This window comes from Paroedura picta, chromosome 10 (assembly GCF_049243985.1).
Source record: "Paroedura picta isolate Pp20150507F chromosome 10, Ppicta_v3.0, whole genome shotgun sequence".
Classification (NCBI taxonomy): Eukaryota; Metazoa; Chordata; class Lepidosauria; order Squamata; family Gekkonidae; genus Paroedura; species Paroedura picta.
This window is the reverse complement of record NC_135378.1, coordinates 69,324,006-69,338,055: the sequence shown is the minus strand read 5'-3', so window position 1 is coordinate 69,338,055 and position 14,050 is coordinate 69,324,006. Positions and strand designations below refer to the sequence as shown.

Below are 14,050 nucleotides of genomic sequence, written 5' to 3'. Positions count from 1 at the left end.
TGACCCTGGATTCTCTTGGTTGTCAGCTTTGCTTGGGCCATCTGGGTCAGAGCCAATGATTACTGGGCATTCATGCTGGTCTGAGAAGGGTGTGAGGACTGGAGCCATAGTTTCTGATATTATAAGAGCACTCCCACCTCACAAAAACATGGGGGAAGCAGTACTGTTTTCCTATCAAGTTTCTAAAAGAAGATGTATTCAGGGGTAGTCAAACTGCGGCCCTCCAGATGTCCATGGACTATGATTCCCATGAGCAAACGCTGGCAGGGGCTTGTGGGAATTGTAGTCCATGGACATCTGGAGGGCCGCAGTTTGACTACCCTCTCATCTGATTCTTTTCCCACTCAGTTTCCCTGCAGTACCAATCACATTCCCCCCATCAACAGGGAGAGATAATGGAGGGAAGAGCAGAATTTCCAAGATCTGAGGCAGTCTTCCACATCACTGATTTTACCTGTCCCTTTTCATTGCAGAGGCCAGGAATTGAACCTGGGATCTTCTGCAGTGCAAACTGATGTTCTACAACTGAACCGTGGCTGATATGCAGGATTTCATATCAACGAGTGAAGCTGGAACATGGCAGGTAAAAACCAATAGTGGAAAAAACCCAGTCTCTAAAATACACTGAAGTTTCTTTGAAAACATTTTGGTCCCTGGCCAAGATCTCCCCATTCTATTGTCTTGCTTCCTTCGGGGTTTTGCTGAGTTTGTTGAGACAGCCTGCGTGAGCTTCAAATACGTGAAGCACTTCTTTTGTATGAGTGGTGGGTTGGCAGATAATTTAAAAAAAAAACAACAACCACAAAAACTAACAATATAACACAACTGTCTGCTCTCTTTATCAGTACATCTGACAAAGGAAAGGAACCTGTGTGCCTGCATGAGCACAGAGCAAGAAAGAGTGGCTCACAAAATCAAGTCTAGAAAACAATTCTGTATGGCTTGGAAGCTACAAAAGCCAGTCTTTGAACAGGCATTGCACCTTTCATGTCAGACTGGAAAATCCTAAGGGCCTTTTTGCACGGCTTCAAAATCGTACAATGGTTGCCAATTGGAAACGCTATTGATTTGGCTTAACGCACGACGTCGTAGACAATCTGCCACACACCTGAAACCAATCTGCAAAAAGCGCTTCGTTGTAGTGCTTTCAGGGGAATCCCAAAAAGTGGATTCACCCTCTGGAAAGCGATACAGTCCTGCAACCAATCTGCAACACTAGCGAAAAAGACCTGTGCGTTAACATTGTTGCGGTTTCTTCAAAGTCCCTCCTCCTGAGCCTGTCCTCCAAACTTCCGGCGAAGCTATCGCCATTTTTTTTCTCCGAGCGAGCGGGGATAAACGCACCAGCGAGCCTCTTTCTGTTTAGAGGCTTCCCTGGCTTCAGTCCTTCACCTTTAGTCACTAAGCACAAACCACAGAAAAGCCCGTTTGCTGATGTATTTTCCCATTAATTTTTACACATTAATTCAGCTGAAAATCGGGCCCGTGAGAGGGGGGGGGGATTTTTTTTTTCACTCGAGGCAGCGTGGCAACGATCATACGATCAAACGACAGCTCAAACACACCAGGCAGCTGTATGGGTCTCTCCGTTGCAACGCATCTACCCAGATTCGTTGCAATGGGTCTGTTTTTTTTTTTTTTTAAAAGCTTTCTTAAAGGGAAAGGGGCTGTTTGGGAGCATGCTAACGGCTGCCCATTGGCTGCTTGACGGCCAGGGGCGGGACGAGCTTGGCAATAGCGCTTCCTTTCTAGCGATTTCTGCCGAGACCGGAAGCCTGTGGGAAACGCTAAAAAACGCAACTGATTCCACTACAAAGGCAGGTATGCATAACGACGAATTCCACTATTTTAAATGGCGATTTTTCATTCAGTGACCAATTTGCAACAAAGATCCCCGTGCGTAAAGGCCCTAACAATTTCAGTTTGTGGCACCAGAAAGATCCCGGACTGGCCGTATGGCTAAAGCAGCCATGCAAACAGATTCATAAAAACAAGCCATAAAAGTTGGAAATCAATGGCCTTGTACCCCACTGAGATCTTTGTCCTCCCAATGTTCAACCCCCAAATCTCTAGGAGCTATCCAACCTGGATCTTGGAACCCCCACCCCTACCCCAGCCCTTTTGTCCTTTAAAACTATCATTGCTTGTGACCATCATGACAAGTAGTAGCAAAGATTAGAAGAAGGCAGAGGGTACTAAAGAAAGGTTAAAAATGAAAACAATTTGGGTTCCAAGACAGGAACTACAGGTAGCACCCAAAATATGTCTCCCCAACAGGTGCTACCCATTCCAAGTGGCTAAGCAACTCCATGCAGCAAACATGTATGAAGAACACTGAACTGCCTAGTGGAGGTGGAGAATGGAAAGTTGTGCTGTTCTGGGCAACAAGGATGGTAGGATTTCCACAGGAGCAATGTTCTCTGAGTCTTCCTGTGCTGGTTTGATTTTTATCATGGGACTCCTCCTAGTGCTTGTATTGTATTTCCTGCATTCTGAACCCTTGGTCTACACAGCTTAAAGTCTTTGCCTTGACACAAGTAATGTCCATCATGTCACATGACTTTCTATCATACGGCTTTAATGACATGCGACTTCCTGTCACGAGCTTGCTGCTCAATGGGTCCTGTGTTGCTGCCTGGTTAAGGGTCTGAAAAGGTTTAAGACCATTGCAATAGTGCGACTGCTTACTCCAGGAAAGCTAATTATATGCTATATATTTCAAAAATCATAGCATTTGTCCAGTCAGAAATCTGGGCTAGCACGGATTTGGTGCACTTCCCTCAGTATTTAGGCAGACGCTACAGATGGCCAATGGCTGCCTATACCACAGCAAGTTTTTCCATAGGGAGTAGTTGTCTGTAGCGACTCATGATCAGATATTTAATCACCTCCAGCAGATGAAGATCTTCTTGTTTCATCCGGCACGCTCCCAGTAACGGTGCTGGCCCTCCTCCCAGTGCTGTGGGTTTTTGTATTTAACTTAATGTTATAACTTTAAACTATGTTTTTAATGGTTTAACCGTGTTAATGTTTTTATATTTATCATTTTATTTATTTTATTTATAATTGGATTTATAGCCCATCACTCTCAGAACCCAGCTTGCGGTGGGTCACATAAGTAATCCAGACAACAAAAATACAAGAAAACCCATTAAAAACCCACTATGGTCCCTGATTGGATGGAAAGCCATCATAAAAACACTTTGAATAAATTTTAGAAATCAGAACATTGCCTTCAGAATTGTGCAAAATTTGGCAAGGTTTGGACAGTAATCGCATTTACCCAATGTTCCTATTTTTGTTTATGAAGTTGGCAAGTATTTATATTTATTATTTCTATGCCTTGCCCTGATTTGGAAGGCCCAGTTTAGATTGAAGCTAAGCAGAGACAGCCCTGTCTAATATTTGGATGGGAGACCTCCAAGGAATGCCAGAGTCATGATGCAAGGCAGACAACGGCAAACCATCCCTGAATGTGTTTTCACCTCGAAAACCCTACAGGGTTGTCCTAAGTCAGCTGTGACCTGAAAGCACTTTCCACCATACGTATATTCATTACATATATTTAGATATTTATTTAGATAACCTTCCTAATGGCACCCTAAACAGCTTACTGCACCATGTTCCTCTCTTCCATTTTATCCTCAAAACAACAGTCCAGTCAGGCAAGGCAGGCTGAGGAAATCTGACTGGCCTAAGGTCACCCAGTGAGTTTCCATGTTTGAATTGGGATTTACACTGGCCTGTCTTTGATCCAGCACTTTTCACCATGCTGGCTCCTGGTTTATGCACCATTTTGGCCCGATTCACACTGTGTCACAATGAGCTGGAGGCTGTGGGAACTGTGGCTCTTGGTCTGCAAAGTGCCCAAGTCTCTTCACACCTGAATACAGTATTGGGTAGAGGAACTGAAGACTCTGAAAGCAATCCCTTCTCAGCAGCAAACTGGCTTTCAGCACATGAACATTGCTTAGTGTATTATTCTTGCAAAACTCAAGGTGGCTTACAATGTTAATAAACCACCATTATAAACACACACACACACACACACACACACAAAAGACCACAATTTAAAGTCTCAAGCAAGGCTACCAATAAATGATAACTACATCAGTCAAATGCAGAGATTAATAAAATGGTCTTCAACTGCCTCCAGAATGTCAAAAGGAGCCAAGAGAACGTTCACATGGAGGCTGTTCCATAATTGTGGTGCTGCCTCCCAAAAGCCCCTCTAACAACCAACTGAGCTTCTTGGATTGGTGGGACAACTTTGAGGTCCGTTCCGCACAAATTTAATGTAGCAGGAGTGTGGCAAATTGTATCTGCTACTAATATGCAGTTATGCACGACATCATACACAATCTGCCACACTCCTGAAACAGTCCCGCTAAAAGCGCTTCGTTGTAGTGCTTCCAGGGAAATCCCAAAAAGTGGATTCACCCTCTGGAAAGCACTACACTCTTGTAAACAATCTGCAACAGTTTCAAAAAAGTTCTGTGTGTTACCATTGTTGCGGTTTCAGCAAAGTCCCTCCCCCTGGCTCTCTCCTTTGAACTTCCGGCGAAGCGATCGCGGAGAGCAATGAACCAGCAAGCCTTCATTCACCCAGTGAGGCTTCTCCAGCTGCAGTCCCTCCACAGAGCTGCTTTAAAGCTCACCTCAAGTCACCAAGCAGAACACAGCCCCGTTTGCAAGTTCCCTTTAAAGGCAAAGGGGCTTTTCCAGAGCATGGTAACAACCGCCCATTGGCTGTTTGTTTGATTGACGGCCAGGGGCGGGACAAAGCATGGAGAAAAATTGCTTCCTTTCTAGCGATTTTTGCCGAGACCGGAAACCTGTGGGAAACAATTGAAACGCAACTGGATTCCACTACAAAGGCAGGTATGCGTTACGCCGAATTCCACTATTTAAAATTCCGAAAGCAATTTGCCACATTTGCCACATTGAACCTTGTGTGGAATGGGCCTGAGAGTAAGATCTAAGCATTATATTGTAACCCACCTGGGGCCAACATAGAAGGAGTGGAAGAGAAAGTTAAGCAAATTAAGAGCCATGAGGTCACCTAACCACCTTGAAGGTCAAGCTACTTTGTAAGGAAGCATAAGGCTGATATTTATACCCAAGAATTACATTCAATGGTGAAATCATATCCCACTAGTTTGTTCTGTTCTTCCTATTATCAGACCTGTGAGAAACAATATCTGTTGAAGGTCTTAGTAAAGCCCTATTCTAAAATAAGCCAGCCACACCTATAACAGGAAGAATTTCAATAATGTACTTATTTATTGCTCTGGGAATAAAGCACATAGGGATGTATTGTGCTGTCTGTTTTGCTATACTATATGGGGAACGCAGATATGCAATAAGGATCTATAAACAAAATCCTTAAGTATTTTTTTAGGCTACCCGGGTCAGCAGCTGCTTCTTGGGGGGGAGGGGGGCTGTTGCATAACTCCCCCCCCTTTAAGAATCAACATATGTTGTAGCATTGTTGGAGGGGGGGGGCTATTGGCAAGACAAGGGCCCATCTTGTTTTCAAGCTGGGGAAAAGCCAAAGAAGATTCCAGGCAGACAAGAACCACCTGTTATAACACACAAGGGCACAGACCAGAGCAGTGAGGAACTTAAAAGATGAAACAAAAAAAAAAAGGGGGGGGGGAGGAAGCGACCAAATGAATGGATCGTTTCCACCAAACATCATGCATACAAATAGATATAAAAAATTCAAATTTTAAGCATGCATGGCGTTTACTGGTGGCCAGTATAAGGAAGCAACCCTTCTCAAGGATCTGAAATGTAATAATTTTGTACTTTGCTCCACTTCATTAAAACTGGGAGCTGCTTCTCACACAGCCTTTTGCAGATCCAAAATGCTTACTATCTTCTTTATTACTATCTTACTATCTTCTTTATTTGCTGGCAGGGGCTCATGGGAATTGTAGTCCGTGGACATCTGGAGGATCACAGGTTGACTACCTCTGCTCTAGAGGACTATTTTAAGATTTAGGGACATTGTAAAGGAGTAGTAGGGAGATACAATGAGTCAAGATCATAAATACCATTGATTTCAGCGAGGGCTGATTTCCACGTAAATGTGATTAACCTCAAAGTGGGTACATATTTATTGTAGGGAGGGGGAAGCTGAAGGGACAGTTGTATGTGTGGCTTAGATAAAAATGACAGATTGGGGGATGTGATAACCGCGTGCAGATATTGCAAACAGACTCAAGTTGTGTTGCAACAAAGTAGATTCTAGATTGGATTCTCAGCAAACATTCTTGGACTAACAGGAAAGTCTGTATGTGGGGGAGGGAAATAAAATTCAAGGAAGCCACAGGATGACATTGGAGTCTGAGCAGCACCTGGCTTTTCTCTGCTTGGCTCTCAGGATGTCCAAGAGGTCCAAGCTATGGAGGAAGGGGCCAGAGAATGAGATTCTGAATTGCATCAAGTAAGATCTAAGACAGAGAAGCACAAAGTGGTAGGTAATGTCAGGTTTGGGAAATGCTATAAATCACTCTGAGGACCTTCAGGTTTAAAAGTGGGATATAAATCCAATGAGTTAATGAATATTTCAGAATATTTATAACAAGTTCCAAAGAACATCTGCAATTCTGTAACTCTATTTCCAAACCACTGGATCCATAATAATGACGACAAATTTAAAACCCTTTTCAAATGTCCACCACATCGGTCCACCACACGTAGGTATGTGCAGTTGCCATGTTGTCTTAATAGGAGTAATGTCTGTATTTTGCATGTGTATACAGCTTTGGTAGGCACGAACCAACAGGATTTTCCTGGATTCTGGATTACGCACGCCAAAGTCTGCATGTACAAAATCCATGTTTCACTCCTGTTCAGACGATATGGTCACAATGCAGATTGGGAGAATTGCAGTTCAGCCCCATCTCCTAAAATGTTCAGATGCCAGACTCTTGGTAAACATGACTATAACATCTGAAAAGGGTTTCTATGTATAACAATGTCAGCTGAGTGAAAGAATCTTGAGGTAGAGCCTAAGGTTTAGTAAGTCCTTCTCCCTATGTTTATCTAAAGCCTGTTTATGCAATCAGCAGAACGGCTTTCCTGGACTGTGCTATTTCAAGCAGCAATCAAAAACTTTATGCCCCAATGTTGTTCTGCAAATAAATAAATCCCTGCATGTAGAAAACTAGCATGTCTAGGGAAGGATTCAGACTACACAGATTATTTTCTTCATGCTGGCAATAGCCTTGAGAATCAGGCAAAGAACACTGAGGGATCAGTGTGGTGAGCAATTACACTCAATCATTTCATTACAGAGGCCAAGAAATAGTACAGTTCAGTGGTTAGAGGGCTGGACTTGGACGGAGCAGACCTGGCTTGCCCTTGCCATGAACCTCACTGCGTGAGCTTGGGCCAATCTCACCTGAACACACTTTGGAAGTACAGTGAAGATGAAATATGTGTGCCATACTGGGCTCCTTCAGTGTGCATCATACTACACGTGAAGCATGTGAAGCATGTGAAGCATGTGTCTCCTAAACAACGGGGCTACTTGAGACTGCCATAAGAACGTTGACCCGTTCCATCTGGTGCAGTCACCCTTCCATCTGGTAGAATTTTAGGATAAATCTCTTGACTGTGTTTAGTAACATGTAAGTTACAGTGCAAACAATCAGAATGAATATATTCAAGTTATAAATTCTCTTTATAGCATACTCGCTGACGCTGGCCAAAGACCAAGCGGTGTGTTAACTGGACATATTTTAATTTATTTACTCCAGAGGTCTCTCACTTTCTCCTTAATGGGGAACTTTCCCCCATTTTATCCTCACAACAACCAGGCTGAGTGTGACCAGACTAACCTGTGGTCCTCCAGATGTTAATGGACTAGAATTCCCATGAGCCTTTGCTGGCAGGGGCTCAGGGGAATTGTAGTCCATGGACATCTGGAGGACCGCAGGTTGACTACCCCTGGACTGAGGTCTGGGTCTCCAAGATATTGCTGGCACTGTAACCACCACACCAACTTTCTGTTTAGTTGCTTAAAAGGGTAGGATTTAAGCTCACATTTCGGTAGGGCAATAAACCATATATGACCACCTCTTCTGCCTTTCCTTAATAGCACCTCCAGCTATTCTACCAAAGCAGCAAAAACATTATGTAACTTTCTAAAGTTCTCGGTTGAAGGTTTTGCTACAGATGAAAAGAAATTGTGACAAAGTTGCAAAGTAACTTAGTTGCAACTGAACTTTCCCTACTTCTCTTTTTGTATCTAGTGTGTCCATTTTATTTTTTTTTTTTGCATTCTGAATAGTTATTCTGTAGCCCTGTGGCCTATGCTTGTGTCTATTGGGGCATTCAGACACAAAAAGATGCGCAGACTAGTTTGATCATGAGGATTCTCCTTCTTATTTCATTTCTGAGACCTGAAGGGCTGCTAAAGTAGCCTTTTGACTTGGCAACTTTTTTTATTTTTTTTTGCTTTAAGGGCTGCGGTTTCCAAAGTGTGTGTTGCAATAGGCGGTAGGACCCTTCGCGCAGTTGGGCTTGCCTAAACTCGTCGATTTCTCGGACTGAGCTGCCGCATTAGGCTCTGGACGGTCCCTTCCCCCGGGACACCCCAGCAGGGAAACCTAAAGCAACAGCCCGCCGTGGCTTCTGCGATCCCCCTGCTTCTTGAAGTGGTTTTAAAACGGAAGCGATGGTCCAACTCCACTTATGTCGCGGCTGCTTCCAACCCAAACTTTCTGCTGGGGCGTCCGGCAGAACCTGAGGTCCCGATTCCCAGGCGTCGCGGTCGTGATCCCGGGAGCAAGCGGGCAGCGGGCGTTCCCGAGCGCCCCGGGACCCTGGCGTCCTGCCGTGCTCTCTGCCCTCCCGTGGCCGACGTCAACAAGAGGTGTCCCTCGGCAGGAGAGCCCGGACTTTCCCGGTCTTTGGAAGAACTTCAGAGCCGCAGCCGCCCTGTGCGGAACCCCCGAGCCGGGCTCGCCCCTCTCCGCCAATGGCGGCCGCAAGAGCTCTGGATATGGAAATCTCGGGGAGGAAGGGGGGGATCCGCCGCGCCTAAGCTGCAGTCGCCAGGCCGGGCCATTGTGCGCGCCGCTTCTCCTTCCAGGGCCCGGGCGGCGGCGGGGGGTGTGTGTGTGGCGGGGTCGAGGGCTCCCCCAGCAACATCTGTTGAGAATGACAGCTGAGGCCCTTTGTCTGCCGCTGTGTCAGGCTGGAGCTGCAGTGCAGACACTGCGCGAGGAGAGGAAGCCGCCGCCGCCGCCGCTGACGGGCCATTCCGGGCCTCGGGAAGCGCCGCCGCTTTCGGGCCACCCTCTCCCCTATTGTAGAACCCGAGAGGACAAGGGAAGGGAAGGGAGGGCTGACCGCGAGCCTTTGTGTGGGAAAGCCCTCGGCTGCCTAGCGCTTCTGGCTGCTGCGCGGCGAGCGGGCCGGCGCCTGCTGCAAAAGAGAGCGAGCGAGCGAGCGAGCGAGCGAGGGCGGGAGGGAGGAAGAGCGGGCGGGCGGGCGCTCGCCGCGTTCACATGGCAGTCACGTCCGCCGCTGGGAGCGACGCGGAGGCTTCGCCGAGTGATGAGAGAACAGACGTCAAAACGGCCTTATGAATATTGATGCGGAGGCTAGGCTGCTTTCGTAAAGGAGCAGAAGGAAGCAAGATGGCTGCCCTTTAGGATTGGGTGGAAGGGAGACCAGGCGGCTGCGGCTGGATTCTGCGTGGCTGAGGGGGACTCCTGGAAAGAGGTCAGAGCGCTTCTCCCCTTGCCGCCCCCGCGCCCCACTCTCCTCGCCCTGGCCGCGCGCGCCGGGGCGCCCCCGCCACGAGCGCTTCCTCCTCCTCCTCCTCCTCCTCCTCCTCCTCCTCATTACTATGGAAATGGACTCTCCGAAGTCGAAAGAGGGAAGGATATTTACAGATGCTTCTCCCAACATGGCTGACAAACGGGGCTTTTGGGGAGGGAAGGGGCTCTTTGAGAAAGGCGCCTCAGCGCTGCCTCCCGCCCCTCTTCCCGGTCGGTGTGTAGCCGTCGCGCTGCGAAGTTTGCTGCTCGGGCTGGCCCGGGAGGGAGGGGGGGGGGGAGGCGAGTTCGCTGGCAGCCAAGTCCGGCTGCCTTTTTTAAAGTTCTCCGGTGATTTAGTGGTCCCCCTCCCCCTCCCGCCGCTCCCCTTGAAACACGCGTTCTCCTGTCCACACGTGCCGGATGCTTCACCCCGTCCCCCTTTCTTCTTAAAAGCACTTTGGGTGACCCTTGGAAAAAAATGTTCTTGCGAATTGAGGAGAATCTCCATCGACGTTCTGGCTAAGTCCACGCTCCTTAAACTCTCCCTTTAAAAAAGAGGGGTTGTGCTCTCTCTCTTTTTTTGGGGGGGGCACGAAGGAAACTCTCCGGGAAGGGGTGCGGGGCCCTGAGCATCGAGGTTCCGCCTGGCCCCGAAGACTGTGATGCGTGTGTGAGAGAATGTTTTGCGCCTGAAAGTCTGTTTTCTGGCTTTGTGCTTTTCATGAATCAGCTCTCATTTGGTTTACCGGTGAGTGACAGGCAGACACAAAGGCAGGCGCAGTCCAAGCGGGAAGGGGGGGGGATTGTGGAGTTTTTGGAGGACTACAAGGTCAGGGGCGCTGAAGGAAATGAAGCCCTCTTGGGGGGAGGGGGACGGAGAGGACACTAGTAGCCAGGTTTCTTCTCCCCCCCCCTTTTTTTTTTTTGCAATTGGCTTTTGTGTCATCCTGATTGCTAAACCCCAGCATAAAGAGCCAGTTGCTCAGTGTGTGGCTCAGGGAATTTCAACCCCCCCCCCTTTAAACGTTGCCTTTTGATTAAACCAAGATCTGTTGTAATTTGATGCCCAACGTTGTGTGTCCCTCTCTGGGTGTGCTTTGTTAGCATTAAAAATAATTCCGACCTCACTGTTGCTTTGTGCTGTTTTAACCTGTAAAAGAAGCATATTTGTGTGTGTGTCTGTGTGTTTTGACGATTTAGCAAGCTTTCTCCGGCACTGCTTAACATACCTCCCTTTGGTAAATCTGATTTGTGGTGGGGATGGGGAGGGGAGGCAGAGGAGCAGATATGATCTAGCAAGCTTTCACTGAAACCTTCATTCTGATGATCTCATTTTGAGATTTTTTTTTCCGTGATGGTGAGCATACAAATACAAAACCTAATCGCACAAGCTGGTGAGCAACAGAAGAAAGGGACTTTGCTGGATAGACATGTGTGTGTTTATATCATCTTTCCTTAGAATGGAAGAGAGAGTTTTCCTCTGTAAAAGCAGGTCAGTGAATGTTGTTTGCTGGCTAATGAGGCCATTGTATTTGCATTCTAATGGCAGACAGACTCTGCAGAAAGGGGGTGGAGGAGAGAACTAGTGATAGCTTGTACATTCGTTTGTGTAATTGCATGTGTATTCCTTGATGGCACTTTCAAGGGAGAAGGTGCCCTGCAAAACCGGGCTGATTTGTAAAACAAATTCAGCAGATGGGTGTTAATGGTCAAGCATCACAAAGGGGCTTCAGCTTTGTAGGGGATCACAATCGAAGACATGCCCATTATGCTCCTGGACTTCTTCAAAATACATGTGCCAAACCTTACCTGTTGAGTTCAGCTGAAAGCTTCCCCCAAGTGAATCCCAGTACCCTAATCTCTGAGGTCAAGAACCTCATTTAACAAGCAAGCGCCCACCCTGCTGCCTTTTTTGGCAGATGAAAGTCAGAGTTTCAAAACGTTCATCCGCCTGCTTTTAGTGCTATCAGCAATTTTGTGTGCATATTCTTTGCAAGTTTGTATTTCTTCACATGGTCCTTCCCTTTTCCTCTAGATAGCAACAGATTTATGTTCCTCCTGGATAATACTGTAATCAACTACATATATAAATACAGTGCAAAAGGTTTCTTTAAAAAAAAATCCTTGCACATACTACTAAATTGGAGGGGGGTGGGTGTTGTAATCCTAAAGATGGTTCCACAGCACAGTTATTTTAGAAGTGTATCATCTTCTGAAAGTCTCAAACAGTAATAAAATCTTCAAATTTTGACACACACACACACACATGGGTAGTTTCTGTCCATGAATTCTCTTTCTTATTTGGGATCCCCCACTATACGCAGACTGGTTGAAGATGTTTGATTGGAACTAGTATGGGTTCCATTCATGGCATGGCTAGAGTCAGTCACTCCAGTGAAGATGCATTATACCGCCTCAATGGGGATGTGAGTGTCCTGCGTAGTGCAGGGGGTTGGACTAGATGACCCATGAAGTCCCTTCCAACTCTATTATTCTATGATTCTAATACTTAAGACTGCCCCTTGGTTGCTACCGACAAATAGAACTGACCAGGAGTGCTGAAAGTTGGTACCAGTGTACAAGAACAAATGAGCCATAGTTTATAATGTTTGCTTTATAAATTAGCAATAGTTTATAGAATGGATTGCTTACTCTTTTAGAACTTTTAAAGATAAGAGTCTGCATATCTCAAAAATACTTTAACCCATTTTAATGGAATACACTTCATGTAATTGAAATTAGTGCTTAGGATCATGTCTACATTGTGTGTGCAGGATGATGGTGGTAAACCATTTTAAGGTAAATTTATGGGTACAGTGAGATATCCTGAGTATAGCAGGCCTTGTTCTTCATAGTGAAAAACTTTCTTACGATATCAAGGACTTGAGAGATGAATCGTGGTCTTGCTATTACATTTCAGAGCTTCAGCTTCTCAAGCTTGCTGAGAATATACAAAAGTGTACCATATTTGTGCATGTAATTGCTGGATGTTTTAAGGCTACCTTGTCTTCAGAGAATCTGGACTAGTACAATTCATCACTGAGTCTAACAGATATTTAACAACTTACAGTTTCTTTTCCCGAAGAGTAAGATGAAATAAAGAAGATTTATATGACTTTTGGAAGGTGCTGAGATTATGGTTTTGGTGAGTCTCCAAAGGAACTCTGTGTGCCCCTGGAATGCTAACGTGAGACATAAACTTAAAATTTACAATATTGGGGTCATAAAACACGCATGTATATGAAGACCAACTCTAGACTCTACCAATCAAAACTAGCACCTTTGCTTGGGCTTAGAGGATGCTGGATATGCTTCTAGTGCTTTGCCCCTGGTGGGATGATGGTACTCAACCCCAACTGGAATTTCTAAACTCTCTATGAGGATGTTACAGAAGTGTGCTACAGAGGCAAGAATTACATTCACCAGCATTCTCCCAGCTTGAAAGAAAGCATTGTAACCATTGTTGCCAGTTGAACGTTTCAGAAGACACTGGCCACCATTGCAGATCTGGAAGAAAATCTTCATGAACTGGGAGAACTTCCACACCGGAACATTTCTAGTTGACTGAGCATGGAGATTCTCCATATAAGCCACTTGCAGCACAATCCTAGACCGGTGTTGCTCATAGGGTTGCACTGTTAGAAATATGGACACCTATAGGGTTTCTACCTTCACATGGGCTATTTGTTCTCAGGTCAATGTTAGGAAATTAGGACCTGGAAGTCTTCTGGAATTACAACAAATTTAAACATTGCAAAGATCAATTCCGCTGGAGAAAAATGGCTATTTTGGGGGTATAGTCTATGTCATTGTATTCTGCTGAATCTCCCCCCCTGCCCAAACACCAGATTCCCTAACTTCCTTTCCTAAATTTATAGGAATTTTCCAAGCTGGAGTTCACAATCCTATGGGAAAGTTTCTTTACCTGGTTACCTACAGTGTTATGGTAAATTTATGCACTTTCTGGTGTTCCCACAACTTTAAACTCTCCTAAACCTCCTCTGTTGCAAAGTTTTGGGAAGGATTGCAGCACAGGCTGCAGCACAGGCCAGATGGGTAGATATGTCATGTGAGGGGAGGCATACCTCTGGTTACCAGATTCTGAAGACAATGAATAAGAGATGGCTATTCTTTGTTTATTTATGCATGCATTTTTATACTGCCCTCAGAGAGCTCACGGTGGTTTATATCATAGTAAAATGACACAGATTCAAATAAATTAAAATATTCCATAACTAGAAATATAGCCCATTGCAGATTGAAATGCAATG

The 14,050-nt window shown here is 45.7% G+C and overlaps 1 protein-coding gene across 3 annotated transcripts in view; it reads left to right on the top strand.

Moving 5' to 3' along the window:
- Positions 1 to 9,301: 9,301 nt before the first annotated feature.
- The window catches only part of TET2 (tet methylcytosine dioxygenase 2), a 90,695-nt gene continuing 85,946 nt past the window's right edge, over positions 9,302 to 14,050 (top strand). For 2 of the 3 annotated variants that reach the window (XM_077300718.1, XM_077300715.1), the window contains exon 1: positions 9,302 to 9,741. The gene's annotated coding sequence lies outside the window, so the exon portion shown is untranslated. Of the gene's footprint in view, positions 9,742 to 9,797; positions 11,272 to 14,050 lie in introns of those variants that run through there. The other variant, XM_077300716.1, reaches the window with a different exon arrangement.